The sequence below is a fragment of the Calidris pugnax genome, unplaced genomic scaffold (genome assembly GCF_001431845.1).
Source record: "Calidris pugnax isolate Ruff unplaced genomic scaffold, ASM143184v1 scaffold31, whole genome shotgun sequence".
Lineage (NCBI taxonomy): Eukaryota > Metazoa > Chordata > Aves > Charadriiformes > Scolopacidae > Calidris > Calidris pugnax.
The window spans coordinates 9,839,742-9,854,176 of NW_015090786.1; the positions used below are offsets into that span (position 1 = coordinate 9,839,742).

Consider the following 14,435-nt stretch of genomic DNA (forward strand, 5'->3'; position numbering starts at 1 on the left):
ATGCACACCTCCCAAACAACTACTGTTTCACTACTACAAATAGTCCTACACTCTGTGGGATTTATTAGCTCTTCAGAAGATTTCAGTGTCCTGGTTTGAGGAAACTGTCATGTTACATGTCTCCGGGACACGTCAGTGGCCGTCCAGGGTACATCCCCCAGTTGTTCCCCTGATGCATCCTGCTACTCCATGGGTCAGCCAGCCCAGAATACCTTGTGGTGTGAATGGTGGCATCTTCTCTGCAGTCACTCTGTGACTTCTTCTCAGAGAGTGGTGTACACTGCAGATACTAAGAGAGTGTATGCTGTCAGACTTCAGTATTTCTTTTAGAGGCTCTTGCTGACAGTCTGCAAATAGTGTGTTTAGTTTTCAGAGGTATAAATCCCTCAGACAGGAGGAAAAAGCCCCTTTTGCAGGATGCTACAAGCTGGCGCTACCAAATTCCTTTTTCTTTTCTTCAGAGTTCTTACACCAGTATAATACTGGGCTGGAGTGGGGCCAAGTGGCACAAAAAGTGTATTTACTGACCAAAGAAAGTAGATAAGCCTGAGGAATGGTATCATGATAGCAAATAGTTTATTTGTTTAATCCTTCTGTAGGCTTTCAACTCTCTGCACTGTGAGCAAAAAGGAGGGGGGGACAGTTTTACTCCAGATAGAATGTTATTGACGGATACTATACAGTACTGGAATGCCTATGAAAAACTGAGTAGGAAGACAAGAAAAATAGGTTAAATAAGAATGTTGTGATACCAGAACAAGCAAGGTCTGATGAATTTCCAGCTTAATTTTCCTACTTCTGATGAAATTTCAAGTGGTTCTAGGCCCAGGTCCAGCTGGGATGCACACAGCTGGTCGCTCCTGTGGCTGGGAGCCATGCGAGTGAATGACACAGGTTCCAGGTGCTGCCTACCCCTGTCACTTCAGCCTGAGATGCTGAGAGCTCGCAGGCTTCCTGGGGCTGCTGCTGGTCTCCCAGTGCTCTGAGGTACCTCTTCCTGCCCCCCTTCTCTAACGCAGGAACTGGGTACAGGCTGTGAGGAAGAGACCCATTCAACCTGCCTTGAATGGAATTTCTCAGGCTTCCCTTGTATTGTTTCCCAAGCAGGGGTCAGAAAATAAATGGTTCAGAAACCATCTACAATTAGAGGATACTAAGCAGATATATTCTGAGAGGTGTCTTTCATTTCCCTGAACCACCCAATCTTGCTAAATGCCATTTCAGAAAAAGTGTGCAACTAAGTAAGTATGTTGCAAACTAGTGACTGAGGACAGTCATTGTGCAGGTGATTCTGTACTGAAGATAAATATTCTGTAAACCTCTGAAAATTTTACAAATATCTATGATATTTGTATGAATCTACCAGTTCTCACTGCAGCTTCAATATTACACGGCTGAGTATTCCTGTACTCATTCCAGTCTGGCTTTTGCATTGACTGCCTGTAGACTGTCTGCCGGCCTACTAAGAACAGCTTAAATGAATCTGCCTCCTCGTTCAGAGATGTTTTCGTTTGCAGTCATTTGATATTTTCTATGTCTAGACTCTTAGTTGGTTTCTGTCACGTGCAGTGAAATCTCATTTTTGCTGTTAATCTCCACTTCTACCTGGTGCTGTGTCCCACTGGCTTGGCTCTCCTTGGCTCCCTCCTTTGATCTCAGGGAATAAAGCCCCATGTTTAAATAACTAAGAATTTCTTCTGTGTGAGAAAAAGGATGATCCTGCCTGTATCCTGACCTCGTGGGTTACGCTGAGGGATGGTAGGAGGATGGAAGCAACATTTCATTTGCACATGTAGCATGACATTTTCTCAGCTAGCCCTCCTACTTACTCTGTCCTGTTGGATAGTCCTTGAGCTCTTATGATACCACATAGGTCGGTTGCTTTTTATAATACAGTTTCAGAGCAATTAAAATAATTAATCTTATTTCCCTTCTTTCTTGTATACACGGAGTTTGGAGAAGTCATTAAAATTCTTATCATATTTGCGTGTAAGTGGAAACATGAGTTGTGTTGACAGTACTTAATTTCAAACTCAAAAAATAATTTCTAAATTTAATGGCAGCTTTCTAGACCATTTACATTCAATTTTACTTAGCAACAAATGTCAGCACTGTCATGGATAATATGTTAACGCATGAAGCCAAGAATAAAATGTTCCTGTTGTCAGGCTGGCCAGGAAGCAAACTTCTACCACGAGGCCTCACAAATCTCTGGGGAACCATTCTGGGAAATGCTGTAGTTGCTTAGCCCTACCCAAATGTTGTGAGAAAGTAGGCTGCAGTTATTCTGTGTACTTTTCACTTTTAAGGAGATTACAATTCCTAGCTAATTTTAATTATTAGTTGAAAAACAGCACAGATGTTCATTCAATTAATTAATGTTCTTTAATCAAGTAAGTCTCTTGAGGAACCATGTCGGTTTTTCAAGAGTCTGGGGAGATAGATGGCAGAGCACTATGCAAGCAGGTTACTGCATCATTTTCATGCTCTGCATGTCTTTTAAAATGCTGAAAAAAGCTTTGTTGTATAAAATTTACTGTATGTTTTTCCCAAAATAATTTGGAGACACCCTAAACATATACAATGGTTGTGTGGTAAACATCGCTGTCAAGAGGGTGGGAATGGAGCATTATTAAGATGCCTTCCTAGAGATCCAGCAAGAACTGAACCTTTATTCTGAGGAGCAGCCCCAAATAGGATCGATCTGACATTATTTAATACGTTAGTGCTGCTGAAGCCTGAAGCAGTACTGGCAGCAGGTGAAGGCATATGTAATAGTGTCATGTAGTGTGTTGTGCTATTGAACTGCTCAAGAAAAAAGTGCAGGTGTGTGAAGCACCGTGGCTTTTGCTGTCAGTACAGTCCTCTCAGGGACCCTCACTGTCAGGATGGCAAATGCCACAGTGAAGGGAACCATTTCAAATGGAGACTGTTTAGTTATTTAAATCACGTTCTCTGAGGTACCGAGAATCTTCCAGGAGAGGTTTGCTCAGAAATGAATCTTTTGTGTCAGTTGCAAATTTCCATGACTTCCAGGTGCACTTGTATTTTGTTATTTTACCATATGTACCTTTGGTGCCAAGTAGATTCTGGGCAGAGAGAAAAAGTACCTTTAACAGTTTTACATGCTAAAGCTGGAATTTTTTAATGAGATAAGGCATAGCAGCAAGATATCCAGCATTATCCAGGCGAAATTGCACTTTCATCCGCCTTTATCTGTTAATTGTTTCAGCTGAAATTTCTCAGACCAAAAGGTCAGCCATTAGCTCTGATTTGCCTTGGGAAACTTCACTTAAGTAGCTGCTGTGCTTTGCCCTGGAGCTGCAGGCAGGGAGGCAGCTCTTGCTGTGACCCATGGGCACAGGAAACAGCAGGGTGACAGCAGCAGGCAAGGGGCCACAAAGCAACATAAAGCCATTGACCAGCTGAGGTAGGGTGGGATTGGACATCAACGTGAAGGTGAGGAGAGAACAAATGGGACAGGCTGGAACAAGAGCCAAGAGTCAGAAAAAAGGTTGAGTGACTTGGATGTGGAGCCAGCCCATGAGCTGAGGGGGACATGGAGAAGGACAAGCATAGACTGAAGAGGCTGGAAACAGGGTGTCCACATTGACATCAGGGCGTGCAGCCTCCTCAGAGCAGGTCACAGGGCAACTTCAGAGCTAGATGACCTTTTCCAAGAGAGACTTCCCTGCCAGCAAGGGGAAATACAGCTTCTATAAGAGCAAACTTGGTTTTTAATTATAAAGAACAGTGGTATGTTTCATTGATGTTATTGCTCTGGAAAAGTAAATCAGAAATACAGAGATAATTCATGCTGTCTTGTTTGTTAGCTTTCCCATCTCTGAAAGTACAGCAGAGGCAGGATGGGAAGCGGAGATCTTTTCTGCAAAAAAATAAAAGAAAACCATGGGATTTGCTTCATTTGATTTTCAAAATTGACTCAGATTCTGGCCTCCTATGGAGAGACTCAGCTGCAATATTAATAAATATTTGAAAAGTGGCCACGTAAGTAGCATGAAAGAAAAAATGCACGGTTGTTGTATTACCTTTCAGAGCAGTACTTCTATATTTTTGCTGGTTTTGGGTATTTTCTGTTAGTAAATAGTCTTCCACTGAAGGAGCAAGAGTTGAAACACAGTTTGTTCTCTCGAAGATTATTTTGCTTTCTTTCAAGTTTTAGATAAAACCATTTTCCTCCCACACAGTCTCTCCTGTCAGACAGCTGCCAAGATTAATCCCACTCAAGAAAGAGGCTTTAATATACAGAGAAGAGCTGAGTCCCATTACTGATATCTGTATGTGAGTGCATCTGTGTTGGTGTTGGGGGAATAAATATACGTGTGGAGGGGGGAAGGTGAAATGAAAATCTTCCACCGAGAGCGAGTGAGTTTGGCACATTTAGATGATGACTTCTTTGGAAGTAAACATCCCAGTGACGGCAATTCTTGTGTTGCAGCAGGGGATTAGAAAGGGAGACTTGGCTGATACCCATGCTGGTACTGGAGTTTGGGGAGGGCAGATGGGTAGCTTTTTCAAGGTGTACTTTCTAGGTGCTCAGGGTTAACAGTACTCCCAAACTGCTTGTGTCAATGGGCGAGGGAAGAAAAGGCAGATGTAAATGCAGAGGATCTAAACTTTTAATTAAAATAAATCAAAATATTTCATATCCTTCTTCACCTGAGATCCCTCTGATGCCCCTTTAATGTGACTGGCTTGTGGTCAGACTGCTGCAACTTGTGAAGGCAGAAATGCCCTGTGATGCCAGGCAGGGGGTTGCCAGAGCCGAATATTTCATCCGTCGTCACCTTTAACAGAGGGAAAGGGCCAGCAGGCTGGGAAGAGTACTGCCACTTAACAAGCAGCAGCTGTTGGCAATGGCAGTGTAATGTAAGCCAACTTGCAGTGCCCTTTCTGGCAGCATTAATGACAGGCTTGAGAAGAGTTAAGGGTGGAGCCTTTTGCATCAGTCCCCGTTGATGCCAGCACAAATCTTCCTCTTTCCAACAAAGGAAAATCTTCTTGATAGGATCAGGAGAACCAAGTTTTTCCTCAGTTCTGCAGTAAGTGTAGAATGCAGTGACCTGGAGATTCAAGGGGCAGGAGGCATTGTAGCTTTCCTTGCACATTTGGTCAGATCTCTGTAGTTGCTGTAGAGGTGTAACCTGTTTCTCCAGCCTTTTGGAGACAGGCAATTCTGTCCCTGGCATGTAGCAATAAGAGCATCTTACAGTTAGTTTTATTAAAATGGCTATATTTCACATCTTCACTCCTGCTCCATGGCCTTCATCTTGGTTTCCAGCTTCCTGGCCAGTGCTAGTGATTTTCATTCCCTGCTAAGTTTTTGATTGGAGCTTAAGAGGTATGCCAAGAGGCTTCTTCCCTCTGAGAAGAAAGATGACTCGCTCCTAGAAGCAAAGGGGCAACTTTAAACTTCTGTGGGGATAAACGTTATGCAAAGTAAATGTTATGCCCAGGATTTGCTACCCAGTCTCAAATCTTGGGGGCAAGCTTCAGGTCCCCTGTCCAGTTCTCTACTATGCAGGGAAGTATGGATGTGTGTGATAGGATGGCGAGACAGGAGAAAATAGCAGGATAAAAAGCCCTTCATGTTTTCATCTCTTTTATGTAAATTCATGCTGCAGATGGCAGAGGTGACAGACTTCGCAGTGAAGTCTGTTCAGTATTTTGCCCTAATGTATGCTGTCCTGGGGCTGGCATGCTGATAGGATTATGCCCAGGAAAAGTTTGGAGCTGCCATCAATTTTATGAGACTATAGGGCTGCATTACATGAGCATCGGTGTTATCCTTTTGGAAGGAAATGGAACATTAAGTAATAAAAGCTCTGCTTAAGTACCTGTAATAAATATTGAACAGCCTCATTAGAGGAAATGTGTTCTTTCCAGTGCTGAAAAAAACCCCAGCCACCCGCAAACCTACAGACTGTTGGTTGAAGCTGCCTTGCCAGCTTGTTCACCAAACAAGAACTGAAGACATGCTGTTCAGAAAACAGGCAATGTCTTCCATGAATGGATCTGGTTTATCTCTTTCTGGAGTAAGTCATCTTCTCTTTATCCAACGTATGTGAGGAAGGGTTTCCAAGAGTCTGGTCCAGTCCCGAGGGATGTCTGCTTTTTGTATTAATAACTTTCTGATGTGGGTATTATTTTGAACTATATTTGGTTTGTTTCCCATATAGCTCAGGGCCCTTCCCTAAGAATTTGTATTTCTAATCCATAAAGAAGCCAGTTGGCAAGCATTATAAGAAAAAACCCCCACAATTTTCATGAGGAAACTTGTCAACTGTGTGTATTAGATCATCTAATAATGGGTCTGGTGTATGTCTTATTACTGAGAGTTTAACACTTAAATGAAGCATTTTGCTTTTATGATATTTAGACCTGTTGCAGATGTTGGTGGATGGTTATTTAAATGTACGAGTTCATGAGTGGGCTTATCTGAGAAGATGAAAAGGAAGAAGCAGCAAAGATTACAGCACAGCCTTTTAAGAAAAAAAAAAGGGGAGATGCAGTTAGTTAGTTCACGGGAAGGTGGAATTCAACCTGCACTTCAGACATGGAAAGAGAAAGGGCCACACAGCTGGTAGGAAATAAGCCATGTGTGTTGTACAATCTTCATCACCCCAAAAAAGAAATCAACAGGCCTGGAAAGAGTAGATTTGAGTGTCTGATGAGTGAGGAAAAATGTTTTCCCACAACTTAGGAAACTATTTTCCCACTCTGGTGCTGATGACAGAAGAAAGGGGGTACTGCTGTGCCTCCAGAGTGCAGAGGGTAATCTAGTCTTTAGGCCGTGATGTTGTTTTTGGGATAATGTCCAAAGGAAAAAAAAATCGGAGATTCGGGGAACTAGCAAGTTTGGTTCATGACTGTACCATACACATAGTATGGCTGTTGTCACTGCGAGTAACGAATGCTACATGCCCTGTGATTGCTTTTTGAAAATGGAATCTGAGGGAGTCCTATTTCTTCTTGTCCCTGGCCTTTACAGACTTTACATGTGCCCAGAAAGAGGTTGATGGGAATTAATTGCCCACAGAAAGCCCTGCAAAGTTGAACAACATTGACTCCACCTGTAAAGCACTTAGCTGCTCTTTAATTGAGGTAGCACGATTATTGCACAGGAGTCAGTTTCTCTAATAAGAATAAAAAGGACTCTGTCTTTCTGACATAAAAAATAATGATGCCTAGAGTCACTCAGATACTTAAGCTGTCACTTAGGTTGACACAGGAGTCGCCCTCATTACAGAGTGAGTATCTTAAGCATGTGCTGAAGAATGTCCTAGTTTCTGTTTGGAATTCCTGATATTAAGTGTGTTGTTACTGGCTCATATTTGGATTCTCTATGTATTTGTGTTGTGCAATGTAATTCTGATGTAAAATATCACAACACTATTGAGTATGGAGTATTAAATATTTCAAACAATTTGCTATTGGAGCAAATGCAGTTATATCCAGCATGATGTAAAAGCCTAACTGAATTGATCTATTATTTCTATTTGTAACTAGAAAGACAGCTTCAGGGAGAAAAAAATCCAATCCCCCAACATTAGCATTAAAGAACATTGGAAATCTTGTATAGCTGTATTATATGAAAAAGCACCATTAGCGGCACATAATAAAATAACAGACTATTGAAATGACATCAAAATCAAACATACATGTGTCTTATGGATATAGTGCGTAACTAAAATTACAGGGTAGGCTAAAATTATTTCTATTAGAAAAACCAGAAATGAGCGTACGGGAAGATAGTAGACTGATAAGTGAAGACAATGCTGTGCAGATTCACGGAGAGTTTTCCAAAAATAAAAGTCCTGATGCACTGTAGTCCCTGTGCCACCAGGGGCTGTGGAGCCTGCATGGTCAGTGGTTTCAAGACAAGGTTAGACAGTGATGATAACTGGCTGGGGGTAGCTGAGTCCTCCCCAGAGCCCTGGGATGGCTCTTGACGTTCCTTCTAGTCGTGTATTCCATTGTTTTCATATTGCTGAACATGGTACGTGGGGTAATAAAATGAGATTTATCCCTCAAAAATACTTGTAACCACATGGAAGTTCAGTCATTTTACAAAACCCTTTTGAGACAGCTGACCGCATTCAGCCTTCACTCTGCTGCCTGTCAATTGCTGAACTGGCATTAGTTACGTTTCTGCTTTATTGTTGATATCTGTTCTTTTGTCTGCAGCATCTTTCCCCAGTCTCCCTCTGCTTTTTCCTGGCTCCCTGTTTCCTGTCTGATGAATAAGAGTCTGTGTTTTGTGGAGCAGGCCTTGCCTTTGTTATTTGTCTGCGCAATTTCCAGCCTTGAATCTTCAGTGGGGTCTGCTTAATGTTATAATACAAATTGGGGTGAGAATATATGGTTAGGGCTTTTTTTTGTTATTAGGGTGTTGAGAATGGGCAGTGAATGAACATGGAACCTAGTTTGCTGTTTGGTTTGGTTTGGTTTTGAATAACAATGCAGTGCACTGAGCTAACGATCAGTGAAGGTTGTATCTTCACATTGACTGGATCCAGGAATCCACAGGCATAGTGCTGGTGATGATCATGCCTGTCTTCCTTGGGAAGCTCAAGCCAGTGAAGCCTGGGTGGGTGAGACAAAGGAAAGCAGCCACTGGTTGGCTTTGCCCTCTCTGGGCTGTCATGGCACCATCATGTCCTGGCCCCATGTGGTGACCCTTTTCCTTCCTCTTGCCAAGGCTCACTTCAGGACAGCTGGGCTTGACTTAGAAGAGTCAGTCATGGCCTAGGAGCACTGGTGCTTGAGGATGGCAAAATACATGGGGTTTCAAAAGTGCTCTTCCTTCCCAAGGCATCAACATCAGAGCTACCCCAGAATCTAGGCTGCCACGTGTAAGCCCATCTTCAGGGTTAACTTTGCTCTCAGTTTAGAAAACGTGTGTGTTCAGCTATACTTTCTTGTTTTCAATATGAGTAGACTGTATGTTAGAAAAACTTCCTTGAGAACAATGCAAGACATTTTGGACTCAATTTTCTTTTGGCAAATCTCTAACCTAACCGAAAATTTGGAGACTGGAAAACTGCCTTTGAGTTAAACCCTTTTGAAAGATTGGAAATATATTGGTTGACATATACTTTGGGAAGAATATAGAATTAGTTAAAATATGGTACCTAATAATATATGATGTCTGTGTATTTTAGACCATGATATAGTAGATTTAGAACGAAACAAAATAGATTTATAACAGTTTATTTCTGTTCTTTTTTGACTTCAGAAAATCAGCTATTAAAACAGTGACTTTGTTTCTTGTGTGTACGGTGGGATGACCAGAACCATTTACTGCATATGACATCAGCAATAAATAAAAGGCAGTGCAGCTAAGAGTGTACAGCTAAATCAATAACAACATTATACTGCAACATTTTTTGGTGTAGTTTTCTTAGGTATCTGAACATGCTGTGCCAGGGCTTACGTTGCAGGGCTGTGACATTAAAAATCCCCACTGCCTTTCTACTAAAAGACTCAAGCTAAAAGAACTTAAAGAACTTACATAGAGGCATATATTACTATATTGTATGATAAATGTATTATTTAGTGCATCCACTCATGCCATTTAACATCCTTCACTGTTGTTTAAAATTTGATGGGTGTTTTCCTTGTGAACAGTATTTTGGTCTATTGGTTTATTGCAGTCTGTTCCAAAACACTCTTGCTATGAGCATTCTGTGTTTCCAGATATTCAAAGTGTGTATGCTCTATCTTAAGTATATATATTTTTTTTTCCTGCCACCAACTCATCAGCTCAGAAGCCAACAAGGAGTTATAAATACATCTGTGAAATCATTGCTTTTATGCACAATGCGTGTCCATGAATACAAAAATGGGTTTACAAAGGTCAGAGAAAGTTGATTGCAGTATTTGGAGATACAATGGAAATGAATTAAAGGTTTAGATTTAAATTGTTTCTGAATAGTTTTCTGCAGTAATTATTTGATGCTGCATTGGAATATGTTTTTTTCAGCAAAATGGGTACCTCTAACAGCTGAGAATAGCCAATAGTAATTAAAATGCTAATATGTATGTTATGGGTTGGTGAAGTTGAGTAATGCTTCTTGGCCTTGTAAACTTCCATACTGAGGTGGAGAACAGGACTGGGTAGAATAAAACATTGTGGAAAGACTAAGAAATACTGTCACATCTTCGTGTTACGTATTTTTCTGAATTAGTTGTATAATATTAGCTCCATACAATCATAAATGGGCTCATGGTCAGTATTACAAGTTCGCTTGCACGAAGTGGTAGCTGAATGGCCACAGTTCTGTGAAGATGCTGCTTTATGTTTTATGTTGATAACCATCTACTGTCTGAGTGCTGAAAAGAAGTGCCCTGTTATGTGTACAGACCTAACATTTCATAAATGTAAATAGTTGGTCTCCATTTTATCTTTACTGATTCCAAGCATTATTCTCACATACAGAGGAATACACAGTAAGGGATCCATGAGCCTTGCAAATGTGAAGTCTTCACAGAAGAACAAGAGTTACCGAATTTGATTGTTATTTTTATGCTCCTGGTCTCATAGCAGTATCACTAAACTGATTACTGCTGGACTCTACCTTATGTCACACTGCAGTGCTGTGCCGAGCATTAACAGCTGGTTCTCTTCTTCCTCACCACCTCTGCACACTCTCTCCTGTTGCTTTTTTTTGGAGGAAGACCAGATGTGGTGGTTGTATCCTCGTCAGGAACCTGAAAAAATAACCCGGTGGGGCAAGGTGCTGCCCTGTGTTTTTTCTTGGAGTCTGAGTGATCACTTACATTTGTTCCCGTCTAACTTGGCCTTGTTGATCCTGAGCCCATCTTTTGTGTTAGGCCACTGATTTCCCTGACGCTCAGCCAGCCTTCCCTTGCAGAGCTTCTAGATCCCTTTTGCCCGTGGTGTGGGTCCACCAAAGTCAGGGCTGTTATGCCTGGAGACGTCTTCTCTCCAGCTGACCGCTGCTGTCCCAGCCCTGCTTCTGTTTGGAGAAGCCACATTCTTGTCGTTGTCTGCAGAGTGTCTAAAAATGTGAGATTTCATAACTACTACTATAACGGCTGTTTTTTCCAAGTTGGAACATGCTGAACTCTTCTTGTAATAGTCTGCCTCATACTTTTTATGGATCTCATACCATGGGGCAGTGAGCAATCTCTGGCAGAGGTTGGACAAAAAGGCTGATTCTCTCAGGCCAGGAGATACTGACATAATTGAATGGTGCTTGCTTTATTTTCTTCTCTCAGCTGTGATACTCTCCTGGGAAGACGTTCATTGGAATCCATTTTATTTGTTTTGGAACATAAGCTTTTCTTGGAATAATTCCCTTGATTGCTATAGGAAGAGGATTTCTGTTTGGACTGTTTTATTTTCTGAAAAGACAGGAAACCTCCATGTTAAACTCTTATTTCCTTATTTCCAGATCTAACCATATTTGTATCTCGTGAATCTCTAGGGTCCTTCCCCAAGCTGTGCAGGGCATGTTATAAGGAAAGCTTATGCAAGTTTTTCTGTTGAACTAAAATGATTATTTTCCAAAAGACCTCAACTCATTTTATTTCTGATAGTGCAATCACAATGTAAGAGAAACAGAATCTACGTTTTCATATTTGACATACAGAATCAGGGCAGAAATATTTTATTACACCAACTGATTTTATTTAGCAAAAAACCAGTTTAGCTTTGTTTGAACGCTTCTGGTTAGAACCTTGTTTCATGATTGCTTTTGACTGTTTTCCTCAGTTTCGCTATTTCTTTCCAAATGGACATCCTATTTCCAGGCATCCATATGTCTGACTCCAGTTTCCACAGTGAGAAAAGTATGTTTCATGGAAGGAAAAACAGCTAGGAGGAGACAAACTCTGAAATGAGATCTGATTATCGGTCAGACTATGGCTTTCTGCTCCTAGAAATGGGTAACTCACTGCTCACTTCACGGCTGCTCTTTGTTCTTAGCCATTTAGATTGAATTTAAAGGCAGCAGAGCCACTGGGTGGGCCTGAGCTTCTCACAGCGGTGCAGACTTCTCCTTTTCTGATGCCAGTTAATGGGTCTTTGGTCCATAGCCATTTTGAAAAATTGAAGCAAAGGGGCTTGGCACAAGCTGTTTCTATCCCTAATTCGCTGAACAATGATGATTTGCTCAACATCTGCATCAAAAGTGGGGTCTTTTCTTAATCTTGTTTGGATGTTAGTCTAGGACACAATTGTTATCCAAAACTGCCTGAAGAGTTTAGCACAGACAAATCCAGGGGAGCTCAACTCTCCCTGCCTTTTCTAAAAACATCCAAGAAGGCTGAGATTGCCCTCCCTCAGAGCATCCTTAGCGGCTTCTTAAACCCTGTTCTGAGGAAGTAATGGGAGCTGAGTGATGCAGTCCTCCAATGAAGAAAGCATGTTTTACTCATAGGCTATAATTCACTGAAAACTGAAAAAAACCCAGTAGTTAACTTGAGATGTACAGAAGATGAGGTATGAATAATTTTGGTTTTACTTCCAGGAAGCAAGTTGGAGAAAAACCTATAAAAGGGTTTTGGTTATTTTGATTTTATATTATAAATTTTATATTATAAATTATTTGGTTTGGTTAGTTATCTCTAAGGAAGAAAACTTTTTCTGCAGTGAGCAACATAGCAAAGGTGGTTGTTTGGGGTTTTTTTTGTTTTGTTTAATTTCAGAGTTGCCATATGCAGTCTCAGTGGAATTTGGAGTTTAATTATGAAATGTTTTCACTTTCATGTGTCAGTGAGGTTTGGAAGAAAGTTTCGGTGTATGAAAGAAATGCAAATGCCAGATTGAGATTGGAAGGTATGAAAAAGGACGTTGCTTTTAGGAATGAGTCAAACTGACGTCTACTGGTGCCGTGCCATTCACTGTGGAATACTGAATGTTTTTGCATAGGGAGAGGATGTATTTCCATAAAGATAGCTGTTCACCTAAGAATGTTGTTTGTCAGAAAAATCTACCCGTGGTGGTTTTCTTATTAGCACTGTACTTGAGAAGTGTGTGCAAGGTGAATTACCTACCTGACTTGCAAACAATGAATAATTCAGTGTAAACCAGAAAGTCAAATAAATCTGTCCAAATACTTTCTATCTGCCTACAGAATAGACGTCAGTGAGAAAGGGACTGCTTTGGTGATTTAATACTTGTAAATCTCCCACTGAAATGATCTGTCTGTCCATTTGAAATAATTTGTGGTCTTTTACAGTATGTAATTAAATAATCTTTAACTACAGATTTCAAGTATGGATTATGCCTGTTTCACAAATGCTGGAAATAGAGAAGGGCTTTAAATTTTCCAGAAGGTCATACAGCGAAGCGGAGCAAAAGTAGGAGTAGATTCCAGATGCCCAACCTACTGTTCTGGGAGGAAAAAAAAAAAAAAGCTTGGATTGCAGCCATTTGTGGTCTTTACAGCACCTGGGCAATAAGAAAACTGAGATGGGAACAGTGGGGAAAAAATAAAAACCAAGAGATTAGCGCAGATTCTCTGAAGCCCAAAAGATTTAGACAAAGGACAATAACCTTAAACTGTAATTACTGTTGTCATTTAGTGTTTCCACATGCATGATCTGGAGGCTCAGGGGAAATTACTGTGCTGGAGGCTATCTAAGCGTAAAATAATAGCAGAATTGCATGGAGGCATTTGTCCCTGGGTATAATCCGGCACTAGCGGTCCTGCCTCTGCTCCTGTCCTTGCTTCCCCGTGGCTTCTTCCAGCTTTGCCCAGGATGGTGCTTTCTCCTCCTGGGGAACAGCAGCAGCAGATGGAGAAACGCATTTACCTCTGTAGCATTAATAGAGATTGGAGCGAGAGGTCTTTGTGCTCAGGAGGCTGTAACCAGAGTACCATTTTTTCATTTACTGCTTCATTCTTTGCTGTCCAATAAGCAACTAATTTTTTGGATAAACTGTGCACAAGTTATTTGACTGAACCTGCTGTGGTTTATGCATTTAAAATGTATATGTGCAGCATTTCCCAGAAGGTAAAATCCAACGCTCCCCTGACTTTGCATTTGCAGATGGAAAGAAGCAGAAAATCAGGGAATTGTGTTTCATTGTACTACTTCAGACCTACTTTAGATTATGCTGCTGACCCCAAATGAGTGTTGATTGACCAGGGAAGGTATGGTTTGTCTGAGAGTTCAGTCAATGATTTCTTGAGCAATTAGGGTTGTGTAAGTGTTGCACGGTTTTAATGATAGTATTTGCTTGTGGAAATGGGAGCTCTCTTGGCTCTCTGCAGGTAGGAAGGTGACACTTAGTTCCCTTCAGTTCTCCAGCCCCAACTGCCAGGAGCACCAGTAGGATACCAGGACAAAGCACCTTCTTAGCTCTGATCCCAAACTGCAGTACCTCCAGGCCGAGGTGCTGTCTTCTTTGAGCGCATTAACCTCGGATGAAGGTGTGGAAT

At 41.3% G+C, this 14,435-nt stretch overlaps 1 protein-coding gene across 2 annotated transcripts in view; it reads left to right on the plus strand.

Annotated features, from left to right (window-relative positions):
* PCSK2 (proprotein convertase subtilisin/kexin type 2) overlaps positions 1–14,435 on the plus strand; it is a 135,557-nt gene that overhangs the window by 46,409 nt on the left and 74,713 nt on the right. The gene's annotated exons all lie outside the window — the stretch shown is intronic.